We start from the raw sequence: 16,826 nt of genomic DNA, 5'->3' as shown, positions 1-16,826 counted from the left end.
GAGAAAAAACTTCTTCACTCAGCAAGTTGTTAGGGTCTAGAATGCACTACCTGAGAGTGTGGTGGAGGCAGGTTCAATTGAAGCATTCAAAAGGGAATTAGACAGTTATCTGAAAAGGAAGAATGTACAGAGTTACAGGAAGAAGGTGGGAGCATGGCACTAAGTGAATTGCTCATTCAGAGAGCAAGTGCAAACACAAAGGGCCAAATAGCCTCCTGTGTTGTAACAATTCTGTAATTCTGGTGGGGGAGGTTGAATAAGGGGCATTGCCTTAAAATTAGAGATAGGCCATTTGGGACTGCTGTCAGGAAGCACTTCTTTACACACAGGATACTGGAAATCCAGAACTTACCCCCAATTACAAATTTTAAAGATGAGAGTAATAGAGTTTTGTTAGGCAAGGACATTAAGGATTACAGAACCAAGGCAGGTAGATGGAATTAAGGTAAATATCAGCCACGATCTAAATGAATAGTGGCAGAAACTCCAAGGGCTAAATGGCCTACTCTGGTTCCTGTGTTCCTGTGTCTTATCTAAAGGGCACTTTACCTCACAAATGGCTGCCAGTACATGCTAAAATTAGGCCCTTGATGTCTGTAACTTAATATTTTGCTAGTGAAGTCTCTTTAAAATTGAAGTATCTGATGGTGCGCACGTGCACATTTAAGCATAAAGTATTATGAATCAGTTTCTTTATCTGGAGCCTGATCTTTTCAAATTCAATTAAAAAAAATAATATTTCTGGTTGCCTGTTGGTTCATTAACTCTGCAATAATATCCAAATGGAAGCTAATCACATTGCCCTGGCCAGACAGTGGCTTGTTTTCAAGCAATGTGCAAGGTCCGTCATTCATGGTGGGCGATATGTAACCCACTGGACTTCTTGGGGGCAGGCTTGTTGACTACCAGCAGTGACCGTATGGTGGCAGGGCACAATTAAGGACCTTCCCTTAACATTCCAAATTGGGGCACTTGACCGTCTGACATTTTGAACACCCTGACTCCTCACTGGTATTAAATATGTTAGTTGTTATTCTAAAATTACCACCATGCAGTTTAAAAATGTCTTCCCTCTGGAGGCACATTAATGTTTGCTGAGGGTGTAACATTCCTCCGAAGACAGGTACAGCATGGGTTAGATACAGAATAACGGTCACTATACACTGACCCATTCAACACTCACAGGGCAGGTACAGCATGGGTTGGATACAAAATAAAGCTCCCTTTTCATTGCCCAAATGATATGCATTTGCCTAATCTCAGAAGAGCACTCTCATTGCACCATTTCTGAAATTGACCAACCTCAAGGTTTTTCTCAGCCCAATTACTAATTCATATTTTACAATTTGCTAATCCAGAATTGAGTTGAAATTGCCCAATTTCATCCAATGGACAAAGAAAACTGGCTGCTTCCATCAGCAAAAGGCCAGTATCTGACTCATGATTTCATCCAGTTCCATTAGCACCTCATATACTATGGCAGGCAGGAGCTGCATCAATGTAAACTTTAGATGGTCCTACTTCCATTGTAACTCTTATAAAGGTCAAGATAGAGAAGTTTTGGGCTTAATTTACAAAAGGTTTTTTTGGAGTTTGAGCTCCTAGTAATGTATTCTTAAGATGAATTAATGTAGTTGTTACTGGGTGTCGGTCTCCTGTTGTCCCATTTCAATCTGATAACCTTCAGAATTATATTTTTCAGGACTAACCAGAGACATGGTTCTCTTGCTTTGCTTTTAAAATGTTAAATGAATGCAACAGAAAGTAGTATAAACAGCCATTTTTTCCTCCAAACTTTTTCTACTTCATATTTTTCTACTCCTTTTTGAAACCATAATGAGACCAACCTCATCAAAAGGCAATTGGAGGAGCATGTGGGAAGCAGGCAGGCTGTAGTTGCCATTTTATTTTTTTTTGACAAGGATGCCCTCTCAATCTTTGACCTCCAAGTGGACCTGTCACTGTAACAGGAACAGTTCAGTTTCACTCAGATTTCCTCCAGCATGCCTTTCATAAATGTCTCAAAATACTTAAAGTACTTACAGCAGATTACTTTAAACTACAGTGACTGTTATTGTGCCTCTAAATACAGGATACTGGAGGGTCCCACCTATACCAATGTGATGACTGAGCGATTTATTTATCTTTGGTAATGTTTGTTGATGGAGGAATACTGGCCAAGACACCAGAAGAACCTTCTGTTTAGAGAGTCAGAGGGTCATTACGGCACAGGAGGAGTTCATCCAGCCCATGTCCAGCTTTCTGTAGATCAACCCAATCAGTCCCACCCTAAGAACATGTGAACAAGGAGCAGGAGTAGGCCATTCTGCCCCTCAAACCTGCCCTGCCATTTAATAAGATCATGTTTGATCTGATAGTAACCTCAAATCTGCATGCTGCTTGCCCCCAATAACCCATCACCCCCTTGCTTACCAAGAATCTATCCACCTCTGCCTTAAAAATATTCAAAGACTCTGCTTCCATCGACTTTTCAGGAAGCGAGTTCTAAAGACTCTCAAACTTCTGAGAGAAAAAATTTGCCTGATTTCCATTTTAAATGGGCGGCCCCTTATTTTTAAACAGTGACCCCTGGTTCTAGATTCTCCCACAAGAGGAAACGTCCTCTCCACCATCCTGTGAAGACCCATCAGGATCTTAAAGGTTTCAATCAAATCACCTCTTACTTTTCTAAACTCCAGTGGATACAAGCCTAGCCTGTCCAACCTTTCCTAATAAGACAACCCGCCCATTCCAGGTTTTAGCCTGGTAAACCTTCTCTTAACTGCTTCCAAGGCCTTTACATCCTTCCTTAAAAAAGGTGACCAATAATGTACTCAGTACTCCAGATGTGGTCTCATTAGTGCTCTGTATAACTGAAGCATAACCTCCCTACTTTTGTGTTCAATTCCCCTCTCAATAAAAGATCACATTCTATTGGCTTTCCTAATTACTTGCTGTACCTGCATACTAGCTTTTTGTGATTCATGCACTAAGACACTCAGATCCCTCTGCATCTCAGAGCTCTGCAATCTCACACCATTTAGATAATATGCTTCTCCTTTATTCTTCCTGCCAAAATTGACAATTTCACATTTTCCCAAATTATACTCCATTTGCCAGATCTTTGCCCACTCACTTAACCTATCTACGCCCTTTTGCAGCCTCCTTATGTCCTCTTTGCAACTTACTTTCCTACCTATCTTTATGTCATCAGCAACCATCCTATCCTTCCCTTCATCCAAGTCATTTATATAAATTGTTGAGGTCCCAGCTCTGATCTCTGTGGGACACCACTTGTTACATCTTGCCAACCTGAAAAAGACCCACTTATGCCTACTCTCTGCTTCCTGTTAACCAGCCAATCTTCTATCCATGCCAATATGTTACCCCCTATACCATGAGCTTTTATTTTACACAATAACCTTTGATGTGGCATTTTATCAAATACCTTCTGGAAATCTAAGTACAGTACATCCACCGGTTCCCCTTTATCCATAGCACATGTTACATCCTCAAAGAACTCCAATAAGTTGGTTAAACATGATTTTCCTTTTGCAAAACCATGTTGACTCTTCCCAATTGCGTTGAACTTATCTAAGTGCCCTGCTACAGCTTCTTTAATAATAGCTTCAAACATTTTCCCTATCACAGATATTAAACTAACTGGCCTGTAGTTTCCCACTTTCTGTCTCCCTTCCTTTTTGAATAATTGAGTTACATTTGCTATTTTCCAATCTAATGGGACTTTCCCTGAATCTAGGGAGTTTTGGAAAATTAAAACCAATGCATCAACTCTCTCACTAGACAATTCTTTTAAGACCCTAGGATGAAGTCCATCAGGACTTGGGCTCTTGTCAGCCCGCAGCTCCAACAATTTACTCAGTACCACTTCTCTGGTGATTGTAATTTTCCCGAGTTTCTCCCTCCTTTCCATTTCCTGATTTATAGCTGCTTCTGGGATGTTACTTATATCCTCCACTCTCTTCCCATAGCCCTACAAGCTTATTTCCCTCAAGTGCCCATTCAATATCCTTTTGAAATCATTGATCGTCTTCATTTCCAGCAGCGAATTCCAGGCCATTACCACCCACTGTGTAAAGAAGCTCTTCCTCACATCCCTCAATATCTCTTGCCCCAAACCTTAAATCTGTGTCCCCATGTCCTTGTACCGTCAGCTGATGGAAACAGCTTTCCTTTGTCTATCTTATCTAAGTTATTATAATCTTGTACGCCTCTGTCAAATCTCTCCTTAATCTTCTATGCTCCAAGGAAAACAACCCCTCCTTCTCCACCTTAACCTTCTGTTGAATATGGCAATGGGATATTTAACATTCACTGGAAGTAGGCAAAACTGATTTCAGTTTACTGTTTCATGCTTGCAACAATACAAAACTCTCTCAGTACTGCACTGGAGTGCTAGACTAGGTTAAATGGGGTCAAGTCCCATGTTATCTTGGCAATATGGCTGTATCTTTTTGTAATACCCACCCTTGTCTCCTTAGCAATGCCAGATGCTAGGAATGCTAGAGAATCAGTGTTTTGGCTACTGATCATTGACCACTGATGTTTTCTAGAAAGTGCACACTTGTATATTGGGTGATGACAGGGGGGACATGGTGGTGCTGCACCCCCTGAGTGAAGACAGGGAGGAATCTGCAATGCTGCACCCATTGGGCGAGGTCAGGGAGGGACTCAATGGTGCTGCACCCACTGAATGAAGACAGGGATCTGCGGTGCTGCACCCACTGGATCAGGATAGGAAGGGATCTGCAGTGCTGTACCCACTGGGTGAGGACAGGGAGGAATTGGCGGTGTGGCACCCATTGGGGGAGGACAGGGAGGGATCTGCATTGCTGCACCCACTGAGTGAGAACAGGGAGGGATCTGCAGTGCTGCGTCCAGTGAGTGAGGACAGGGAGGGATCTGCAGTGTTGCATCCACTGGGTGCGGACCGGGAGGGATCTACAGTGCTGCATCCATTGGGTGAGGACTGGGAAGGACTCAACCATGCTACACCCTCCACTGTTTAATAGCATGCTGATATTCATTGTATGGGATCACTGTTGATGAAGAACATATTCAGGAATCGAGTGGATGGAGCAGATGAGGGTGGGTGGGGAGTTTTTAATAATGGGATTTTAGTTCTGATCAGTGTCTACACAAGAGATTTCCCTCCTGTCGCAGTTTGTTGTGGTGATAATTTCGATTGGAATCCCCTGCTTGTTTGTCTGATGGAGCCTGTTTGCACATGGAGAGAAGTCATCAAATTCTGCCAGTCATAGTGACAGATCCTTAATCTGTGTCCTGCAATATTGTCCTTTTCTGATACTTCTTATCCAGCACACTCCTTAAAAGTACTTTTTGTCTTTTGCACCCCCTGAAGGCATGCCAGCCTGGGTGATTATCAGAGACTAGTGCATGCAAGCAGCCCCCCCTCACCACCCCTTAATGTTGACAGTTGACTTTAGGTAGAATTGATTTAGTTTTTACAATGATTGTGTTGTTTCCGTTATTTTAGAATCACGACTCCTCTATTCTCAGTGACTCTTTGGGCTCAATTTTTCAGCAGCTTTCAGGATCATATGGGGGGTCCTGTGTCCACCCATATCGCCAGCATGTCAGTGCAACTTTTTGGGATGCGGCTCCTAATTAGCAGCCTCTGTACTCACTGTCCTATTAAAGAGGAGCTGCAGGCCCAATTGGATGCCCACAGTGATGTCAGAACAGCAGCACCACTGGGAAAGGTGGGTGCTGCTGACGCAGGCAGGGGAGCATGAGGTCCCCTCAACATGAAGGCGACCTCGGTTGCCTGCATAGAATCCATGCAATAAGAGGCCCAAAGCTGTTGGGGACCGAAACCCCTCTGCAGAACCAGAGAAGGACAGGGTTGCTGCCTTTCATCCTCGCAGCCCCTTCAGTAAGGCACATAGTCTTTGGCTCTGGTGGCCCCAGCCTATCACCGGCAGGCTGTCTCAAAGGAGCTGGGGGCCTTTGTAAAAGGCAGGGGAGCTACTTCAATGGCAGCATAATACTGGCGCTGTTGCAATAAGGCCCATAAGTGGGGCCTTAATTGGACTAATTGGCTGCCAGCCCCTGTGGCGTGGGCAGCCGACCCAGTTCCCAGCGTCCATTGGGAAGTCCTCTGGAGGCAGGAATACATTGGGAGCCGTCCCCGTGTGACTCCTCACTATATTCTCGACCCCTTCCCACCTCCAACCTTGTCTCCCCGGGGCCAGGAAAATCCAGCTCTTTGAGTCAGCAGCAAATGCTTCTTGCCACTTAAACTAGAATCACTTATATGTTTGTAATGCAAAACAACTCCACTTGTTAAGGCTGTTCCTCCTCCTAAGTCTATCTCAGTCCTAATGTGGACTGGAGTTCAGAACCCTAATTGCAAAATTTAGATACCTTGTGTGGAGTCATTAATATCATCACCCTAATTTGCTGGATCACCTTAGTACGAGATCAGCCGAACATGTGTTCTCCCTAGTGCAGGATCACCATAGTATTTAATCGCCCATAAAAGCACATAGAAATAATTTGCAGTTATGTAGCACCTTTCAAATCCTCAGGACATCCCAAAGCATTCATGGTCAATGATATACCTTTGAAGTGTAGTAACTTTTATTTTGTTGGTAAACACAGCAGTTAACTTGCATCCAGTAAGGTCCCACAAACTGCAAATAAAACCCGATAATCTGTTTTTGATGGCGTTGTTTGAGTGATATATATTCTCATTGAATTTGAGTTTGCCACCTTTGATTTCAGGCTACTGCTTAGCCCACCTGCCTAAAGTCAGATATCCACTGCAGCAGTTTCTTTCCTTTCAGTGGTGTGGAACATAGGAAATAGGAGCAGGAATAGACCATTTGGCCCTTCGAGCCTGCTCTGCCGTTCGGCTAGATCATGGCTGATCTTCTAGCTCGATGCCATTTTCTCGCACTATCTCATATTCCTTGATATCTTTAATATCTGTCTTAAATAAACTCAGTGATTGAGCCTCTATAGCGTTATAGAGTAGAGAATCCCTAAGATGCACCACCCTTTGGATGAAGAAATTCCTCCTCCATCTCAGTCCTAATTGGCCCACCTCTTATTCTGAGCCTGCGTCCCCTAGTTGTAGACCCCCCCAAGCCAGGGAAACATCCTTCCTGCATCTACCCTGTTGAGCTCTGAAGGAATTTTGTATGCTTCAGTGAGATCACCTCTCATCTTCTAAATTCTCGAGAATATAGGCCAAATTTCCACAATCTCTCCTCGTAGGCCAATTCCATCATCCTAGGGATCAGCCTGCTGAACTACTACACTCAAATCCTTTTGCAATAAAGGTCAGCATACCATTTGCCTTCCTAATTATTTGCTTCACCTGCATGTTAGCTGTCAGTGACTTACGGACAAGCATACCCAAATCCCTTTGGACATTGACACTTCCCAATCTCTCACCATTTAAGAAATACTCTGCATTTCTATTTTTCCTACTAAAGTGGATAAGTTCACATTATATCACATTATATCCCATTGCCATGTTCTTGCCCACTCACTTAGCCTGGCCAAATCCCCTTGAACCTCTTTGTATCCTCTTCACACTATTAGTGCTAATTAGGTTTACCCAGTCTATATGTAGATTGAAGTCCCCCATGAGTACTGTGTTACTCTTGTTACATGCGCCTCAAATTTCCTGATTTATACCATGCCCTTTACTACCACTATAGTTTGGTGACCTATAAAGAACTCCCACCAATGTTTGCTATCCCTTGCTTTTTCTTAGCTCCACCCAAGCTGATTCCACATCTTGATCTTCCGATCACTAATGTACTGACCTCATCCTTTATTAACAGGGCTACCCCACCTCCTTATTCTTTTAGCCTGTCCTTCCTAAATATCGAATACCCTTGAACATTCAGTTCCCAGCCTTGGTCACTCTCAGCCATGTCTCCATAATGGAAGTTAGATCATACCCATTTGTGCGGTCAATTCATCCACCTTGTTGCAAATGTTGTGTGCATTCATATAGAGTGCCTTTTTATCATTTTCACAACCTCTAGCCATATCTGCTGGTACGCTCTTGGTTTGTACATCTGTCCCTTCCTGACACACTCAGATTATCAATTCTCTTATTGCTACTTTATCAATCATTTGCATTTAACAATGAATTCTTTAATTTCTTATGTCAAGTTACTAAGGAAAAATAAATTTTAAAATTAAAACTCTTTAGAAGTGGAATAACTTTTTAATTTTTGGGCAGTGAAGTGTTTTATGCTGAGTAAGCATTTAGTTTTCCTGTTACACCATTAAATCATAGTGACAAGAAATTGATGAATGCTCTCTATAAATACTATCATATCTGTACTTGTATTAGAGGTTACTGGGTATGATCTTATAGCCATTACGGAGACATGGTTACAAGGAGATCAAAGCTGGGAACTAAATATTCAGGAGTATGTGACCTTTCGAAAGGACAGGCAGCAAGGAAAGGGTGGTGGGGTAGCTTTGTTAGTACAAGATGGAATAAGCACAATAGCAAGAAATTATCTTGGATCGGAAGATGTAGAATCCATATGGGTGGAGGTAGTCTATAGACCCCCTAACAGTAGCTATATTGTAGGACAGGGAATAAATCAGGAGTTAAAATGTGGACATGTAAAAAAGGCAGTACATTAATCATGGATGACTTTAATAATCATGTAGATTGGGAAAATCAAATTGGCAAGAGGTAACCACGAGCAAGAATTCATAGTTATTCGGGACAGTTTCCTAGAACAATATGTTGTAGATCCAACCAGGGATCAGGTTATTTTGGACCTGGTAATGTGTAATGAAGCAGGTTTAATAAATGATCTCAGAGTAAAAGACCCACTAGGAAATAGTGACCATAACATGGTTGAATTTCGCATTCAGTTTGAGTGTGAAAAACTTGGGTCAGAAACAACTGTGCTAAACTTAAATAAGGGTAATTACAAAGGAATAAGGGCAGAGTCGGCTGGAGTGGACTGGAAAAGGAGTTTATGAACAATGGCAGACAGACATTTAAGAAAACAGTTCATGACTCACAACAAAGATATATCCCAGTGAGAAAGAATGATTCTTGGAAGGGGATAAACCAACCGTAGATAACCAAGGACATTAAGGATAGTATCAAATTGAAAGGAAAAACATACAATGTGGCAAAGATTAATAGTAAACCAGAGGATTGGGAAAGTTTTAAACATCAACAAAAGATGACCAAAAAAATAGTAGAGGGAGAAAATAAACTTTGAGGGTAAAATAGCAAGTAATTTAAAAACGGACAGGAAGAGCTTCTTTAAATATTTAAAAGGAAGAGAAAGGCCAATGTGAACAGAGGCCCCTTAGAGAATGAGGCTGGGGAAATAATAATGGGGAACCAGGAAATGGTAGAGGAGTTGAATAAATACTTTGCTTCAGTCTTTTCGGTAGAAGACATTGATAGCATTCCAAAAATGCTAAATAATCATGGGCAAAAGAGGGGCAGGAAATAAATACAACAACTAATACTATAGAAAAAGTACTAGGGAAACTAATGGGGGCTAAAGGCTGATAAGTCCCTTGGACCTGATGCGTTGCATCCTGGGATACTAAAGGAAGTAGCTACACCAATAGTGGATACACTGGTAGTAATCTTCCAAGAATCCTTTGATCCTGGAAAAATTCCCAGAAGATTGGAAAACTGTCAATGTAACGCCCTTATTCAAAAAGGGAGTGAGACAAAAAACAGATAACGATAGGCCAGTTAGCTTAATATCCGTCACTGGGAACATGTTAGGGTCTATTATAAAGGATGTAATAGCAGAGCATTTAGAAATGCATAATCTAATTAAGCATAGTGAGCATGGCTTCATGAAGGAGAAATCAAGCCTGACAAATTTATTAGAATTCTTTGAGGAGGTAACAAGCGGGATAGGTAAAGGGGAACCAGTCGATGTAATATATTTGGATTTCCAAAAGGCATTCAATAAGGTACCGCGCATAAGGCTGCTTAATAAGATAAGGGTCCATGGTGTTAGGGGTAGTATATTATTGACTGTTCTCCTTGGCGAAAAGAAGGTTGAGAGGAGATTTGATGGAGATGTTCAAAATCATGAGGGGGCTGGACAGAGTAGATAGAGAGAAGCTGTTCCTATTCGTAAAAGGATCAAGAACGAGAGGGCACAGATTTAAAGCGATTTGCAAAAGAAGCAAGTGACGTGAGGAAAAACGTTTTCACACAATGAGTGGTTCGGATCTGGAATGCACTGCCTGGAAGTGTGGTGGAGGCAGGTTCAATCGAGGCATTCAAAGGACATTAGATTATTATTTGCGTAGAAACAATGTGCAGGGGTACGGGGAAAAGGCAGGGCAATGGCATTAGGTCATAATGCTCTTTTGGAGAGCCGGTGCAGACATGATGGGCCAAATAGCCTCCTGTACTGTTAAGATTCTGTGATTAACTCTCCATTCTCACTCCCTAGAAGACCAACACTCACTTTACTTACTCTGTTCCTTTTTAGGTATTATAGAAACTCTTGCTATCTGTTTTTACATTTCCAGCTAGTTTCCTTTCATACTCTAATTTCTTTCTCTTGATTAACCTTTGTCATTCTCTGCCATCCTTTATATTCTGACCAATCACCTGACCTGCCACTCATCTTTACGCAGTTAAATGCTTTTACCTTAAATTTGATGCTTTCCTTAGCTTCTTTAGTTAACTATGGATGGTGGGTCCTCCCCTTAGAATTTTTCTTTATAGTAGGAATATACTTATTCTGAGTAATCCGAAATATCCCATTAAATGTTTGCCACTGCTTCTCTATTGACCTATCCCTTAGCCTAGTATCCCAGTTCACTTCAGCCAGCTCAGCTTTCATGCCCACATAGTTGCCCTTACTTAAGTTTAAAATACTAGTCTCAGACCCACTCTTCTCCTTTTCAAACTGGAAGTAAAATTCAGTCGTATTGTGGTTGCTGCTACCTAGGGGTGCCTTCACTCAGGTCATTAATTAATCCTGGCACATTGCACCATACCAAGTCTAATATAATCTGCTCTCTGGTTGGTTTCAGAACGTGCTGCTCTCGAAAGCATTCTATGAACTACTCATCCAGGCTACTACTGCCAGTTTGATTTTTCCAGTTTATATGTAGATTAAAATCACCCATGGTTGTTGCTCTCACTTTATCACAAACACACAATATTTCTTCTTGTATACTTTGTCCTACATTGTGGTTACTGTTAGGGGGCCTGTAGACCACTCTTACTAGTGACTTTTTGCCCTTACTATTCCTCAACTCCTCCAAAACTGATTCTACATCCTGATCTCCTGAACCAAGGTAATCTCTAACTATTGCAACAATGCCATCCTTGGTCAACAGTGCTACCCCTCTACCTTTACCTAGCTTCCTATTCTTCTTGAATATCATATACCCTTCAATATTCAGGATCCAACCCTTGACGTCCTGCACCCATGCCTCCATAATGGCTATCAGATCATATTTATTTACTTCAATGTGCATTATCAATTCATTTACTTTTTATGAATGCTATGCGCATTCAGATACAGAGCTTTAATTTTGTCTTTTTGTTATCTTTGTAACATCTAGTCTTGACTATTGGTATATACTTAGGTTTTATCTCTCTGTCCCTTCCTGTTATCCTATGACCCTCATTTCCCATATTACTGTTATGGTGCCCGACCTTGAATCTACCACTTGATTTGCTATGTCAAGCCAAGCTTGATCCCTCACCCCTCTTGTTTAGTTTAAAGCCCTCTCTACTTCTCTAGTTATGCGATTCGCAAGAACACACATTCCAGCACGGTTCAGGTGTAGACTGTCTCAACGGTACAGCTCACACTTTCCCCATTACTGATGCCAGTGCTGCACGAACCGGAATCCACTTCTCCCACACCAGTCTTTGAGACGTGCGTTCATCTCTCTAATCTTATTTGCCCTATGCCAATTTGCAAGTGGCTCAGGTAATAATCCGGGAATCATTACCTTTGAGGTTCTGCTTCTTAATTTGGTACATATCTTCTCATACTGACTATGCAGAACCTCCATTCTTGTCCTGCCTATGTCGTTGGTATCTACATGGACCACGACGACTAGATCTTCCCCCTCCCACTGCAAGTTCCTCTCCAGCCCTGAGTATATGTTCCGAATCCTGGCACTGAGCAGGCAATACAGCCTTCTGGACTTTTGCTCTTTGCTGCAGAGAACAGTGTCAAACCCCCTCACTGTACTATCCCCTATTACCACTACATTTCTGTTTGCTCCCTCCCGCTTGAACGGCTTCCTGTACCATGGTGCCATGGCCAACCTGCTCATCGGCCTTGCAGACCTTGCTTTTGTCCACACAGGTTGTGAGCACCTCAAACTGCTTGACAATTGCATAGTCTGAGGCTGCTCCACTACTGTCTGCTTGGTCCCATTACCTGCCTCACTCACAATCACATCTTCCTATCCCTCACTGCTGACCCAAACAGTGGCATGACCATCTTCTGGAACAAATTGTCCAGGTATTTCTCCCCCTCCCTTATGTTACGCAGTGTCTGCAGTCCAGCTTCCAGACCAATAATCCTGATCCGGAATTCCTTTAGCTGCTTACACTTACTGCAGATATGTTTGTCATGGATTGCCTTGGTATCCAAAAGCTCCCACATTCCACAGCTACAACATAACACCTGTCCTGCCATTGTTACTTATGTTATTTAGTTAACTTAATTTAATTACTTACTTAATTAACTTAGAATAATTCTTAAGTATATTACACCTCTTTCCCCAGTGCACTGAACCTAATTCACTACTCACAGTCTCCATCTCACTCTGGTGTGGTCATCTGTCTCCTCACGCAGCCCTTACTGATCAGTCAATCTAATAAGCTTTACTACTATTAATAAATCTTACCACTACTAATAAAACCTTACAGTTACTAAATTACCTGAGTTTTAAAAGATAAATGAGAAAACACTCACCAACCAATGAACTACCTTTTTTCCTATGAAGTCACACGTTGATTTTTCTCAGAATAAGGTTCATTCGCTCTGGAGCCACGGATTGGATAGCTCTTTAAGGTGCTGCTCCCTGTCTTCAGGTCCTCCTCCCTTCCACTCTTTTAGGTGCTGCTGTTTGCCTTCGCGCCCTCCTCTCTCACACTCTTCAGTAACACATCTTAAGGGCAGGTCTTTGTGTTACCAAAAGCATCAGTGGTGTCTCATTCGTATAAAAGCAAAATATGGCGGATTCTGGAAATCTGAATAATGAAAACAGGAAGTGCTATAAATACGCAGCAGGTCTGGCAGCATCTGTGGAGAGAGAAACAGAGTTAATATTTCGAGTTGAATATGACGCTTCTTCAGAACTGGTTATGCATCATTTATGCTTCAGCATTGCCTCTTTGCAATGTTCCATACAAGCGCAGTTTGTGTGAAGCTTGTATTTCTTTCTATATTTTTGGATATCTGCTGTCCTCTTAGTTCTGCCCCTACCGCTGCCCTGGATGAAATACTTAACTTAGCGCAGGCTGGCATTGAAACTTCAATCTACTTGGTTGAGTGAATTGTCAGGCCAACTGTCCATTTCAGATAAACTTTTATTTTAAGTTTAACCATGAGCATAATGGAGCCCTTCATACAGGTGTGATGAGTTACATGCATCTCTGGATACTTGCTTCCCTGGAAATAGTTGGAGGCTATGTACCAGGTCCTTGTGTACTGTTGCTGTAAAGCTTTAACTATCTGCAGAATATTTATTAATCTCACACTGGGCTGTATTTCCACTTGCAGTATGGAGCTCCCACTAACTTAACCCAGAATGCCATTGCTTTGAGATATTCCTTTTCATCTCAGTTTTTCTCGCCTCATCTCTAGGTTCTATTCCTGTCATACCCTGTAGAACCACTGGAAACCCCCAAGTGAAGTGCATTTCATTTACTGCAGCAATTAGTTGCTGACTTACAGTTCTCAAGCAAATCATCTTTCAGCACGTACTTTTGCCAGATCTTGCAAATAGTCACTTTGCTTTGATGAGTATTTTTCATTGAAATGGCCTCAAGTATTGCAGCTACCCGGAAAGTTGGAATAATTTATCAGCCTTAATTCTTAGGCTGTGAGCAGGGTCGCAGAAACTCCTGTCTCTCTGGGATGACTAGTTTCCTTTGCGTTTTTTTTCCTCATGTACTATAACCCTGAGTGACCATTAATATCGTCTAGGCTGACACTGCAGGGCAGTATTGAGAGAATGCTGCATTGTCACTGGGGCCATCGTTTGGATGTGATGTTAGACCCAAGACCCCATCTGCCCACTGACATGATGTAAAAGGTCACATGACATTATTGCAAAGAAGAGCAGGGGAGTGACTAGGCCAACATTCTGCCCTGAGCAGATTATCAGTCATTCATTTTGTTGTGGAAATTGACTGTCATATTTACTTAAATAACAACAGTGATTGCACTTCAGAAATAATTTGTTGGTTGCTTAGGGGCATCCTGAGGATGTGATGAGGTGCTGTATATAAGGTGCAGGTTTGCTGTTCAGTGCTTTTGGGCCTGGATTATGGGCCCAAATCCTTGGACCTGGAGTTGAACCCACAACCTTCTGACTCGGAGATGAGAGTGCCACCACTGACCAAAGGCTGACTGCTGCTCTAGCTGATTCCAGTTAATTCTGCACAGACCTCCAACTCATTTCTGCAGCAGGCACTGATTTAACCAAATAAGGGATCAGAGCAATTTGATATATTGAAAATAATAGTGCAAAACAGGACAGGAACAGAAATATCATTTTTCTACTTGATTTTGAGATTTGTCTTCATAATTTGGGGATAGGCCGCAATGCTGTAGCAATGACTCACTGACTCAGCATTGCTTGAATGCTGAGAGTGTGGAATCAATAAATTTCTCCCTTCTATCATGCAGTGATGGTACTGTTTTCAAATCCTAAAATACACCAGGGATGGTAAAGATTGATGGTTTCTTAGCGATGCATCCATGACAAATTTATACATTGCTTCAATTGTTTAGTACATTTAGTCAAATGCATGGGACATTAATAGCCTATTGGTGGTGTGTGGGAAGTTTCCACACAAAGGGTAGTACAAATTTGGAACTCTCTTCCTCAAAAAGGCTGTGGATGCTGGGTACATTTGGAGCTTTTAAGACTGTGGTAACAGATTTTTGAAGGTAAGCTTATTGAGGAATATGGAAGAAAGGTGGGGAAAATGCAGTTGAGATGGATATTTAATTAAATGGTAGATCAGACCTGAGGGGTTGAATGGCCTACTTCTGTCCCTAATGTTATTGTGTTACAAAGTGTTGAACCCTACTTCCCTTGTGATACAGATATTTTGTGCATATGAAGCACAGGATCTCAGCTTGCTTTATTTAAGTATAGCTTGTTCATTAATAATTGGCTTAATTGATGTTTTGCAAATTGTGCACTGAGGTGTTGTGGCTGGGATTAATTCAGTGAAATGCAAACTGGCGGCTAAAAGAAAATTATCAGCAGAATTGCACTTGACATTAGTGGTATTGACATACCACGACATACCTAGTGGAGAATTCCAACCATTGTTTTAAGACTCAGAAGAAACCTTTATTTAACACAGGTAAACTGGAAATTCAACTTAAAAAAAAAAGACTCTCATTATGCAGGACCTGCACAGTAGGCCTAGGCCAATCTAAACCTGAAAGAAAAATAGAAGGGAGTTGAAGGTTTTGGTTGTAACGTTACATCAGAAGCCATGGGCTATAAAATGCTGCCTTGTTTTTCATGTTTATTTAATGATGAGTCACTGATGGTTCTTGGTGTGATGCTACATGGAATTGTTCATTTGATGCAGTGACACACCATATATGTAGATCTGTATCTTGCCGTCATTTTTAGAGTCAGTGAGGTCAATTTTTGACTTTTGAGCAACTGACCTGACTGACTTTGATTTTTCTTCCAATTTTTTTGTTGCAAGTTTAATCTGCTTTGTTTACTTTTAGTTTCACTCACCATCCTGATCTGGAAATATATCACCAATCCCTCACTGTTGCTGGGTCAAAATCCTGGAACCCACTCCCTAACAGTACTGTGGATGTACCTACATCACATGGACTGCAGTGGTTCAAGAAATCAGCTCATCACCATCTTCTCCAGGGCAATTAGGGATGGGCAATAAATGCTGGCCTAGCCAGCAACGCCCACATCTCATGAATGAATAATAAAAAAATGTATGCAGCACTGGGGCTGCTAATGCCATGATAGCAATGCAAGTTCCTCTCTCACAACCCCCATAACACAAGTTCACAATTTCTGTTACATGGCAGGATAAAGCTTAAAACCTTGTAGGAAGGAAATAATAATGAGAGAGGCTGCACAGCTTTTAAACAAAAAATCTTAGGATACGATGTCAGTAGCATGGCTGGCATTTATTGCCTGTACCAGTTGCCCTTGAGAAGGGGATGGTGAGCCGCTTCTAGAATCTATGCAATCTGTGTAGTGAAGGTTTTCCTACACTGCTATAAGGTAGGCAGTTCCGGGATTTTGACCCAGTAACAATGAAGGAAAGGCGATTTATGTCTAAGTTAGGGATGCGTTGTGAGCTAGAGGGAAACACGACGGTGTTCTCATGTATTTGGTATCCTTGTCATTCTGGGTGGTAGGGGTTGCAGGTTTGTGTAGAAGGTTGTGCTGTAGAAGAGCTGTGCACAAAGTAGAGTTGGCAGAGCTCTAGAAGCAAGATATAGGCTGGAAATTTCTGGCCCCATTGGCGTTGGGTGCCATTCGGGGCGGGGGTGGGGGGACAGTGTGGCGAGAAGGCCAAAAATCGGTTTCACGTCATTGTGAAACCA

General features: G+C 42.0%; 1 protein-coding gene across 2 annotated transcripts in view; it reads left to right on the top strand.

The window, feature by feature from the left end:
• The window catches only part of spata20 (spermatogenesis associated 20), a 382,219-nt gene that overhangs the window by 111,696 nt on the left and 253,697 nt on the right, over positions 1-16,826 (top strand). The gene's annotated exons all lie outside the window — the stretch shown is intronic.

Source organism: Cetorhinus maximus, chromosome 24 (genome assembly GCF_964194155.1).
Source record: "Cetorhinus maximus chromosome 24, sCetMax3.hap1.1, whole genome shotgun sequence".
NCBI lineage: Eukaryota > Metazoa > Chordata > Chondrichthyes > Lamniformes > Cetorhinidae > Cetorhinus > Cetorhinus maximus.
The sequence above is the reverse complement of the archived record's forward strand: the minus strand, read 5'-3'. Positions and strand labels throughout refer to the sequence as shown.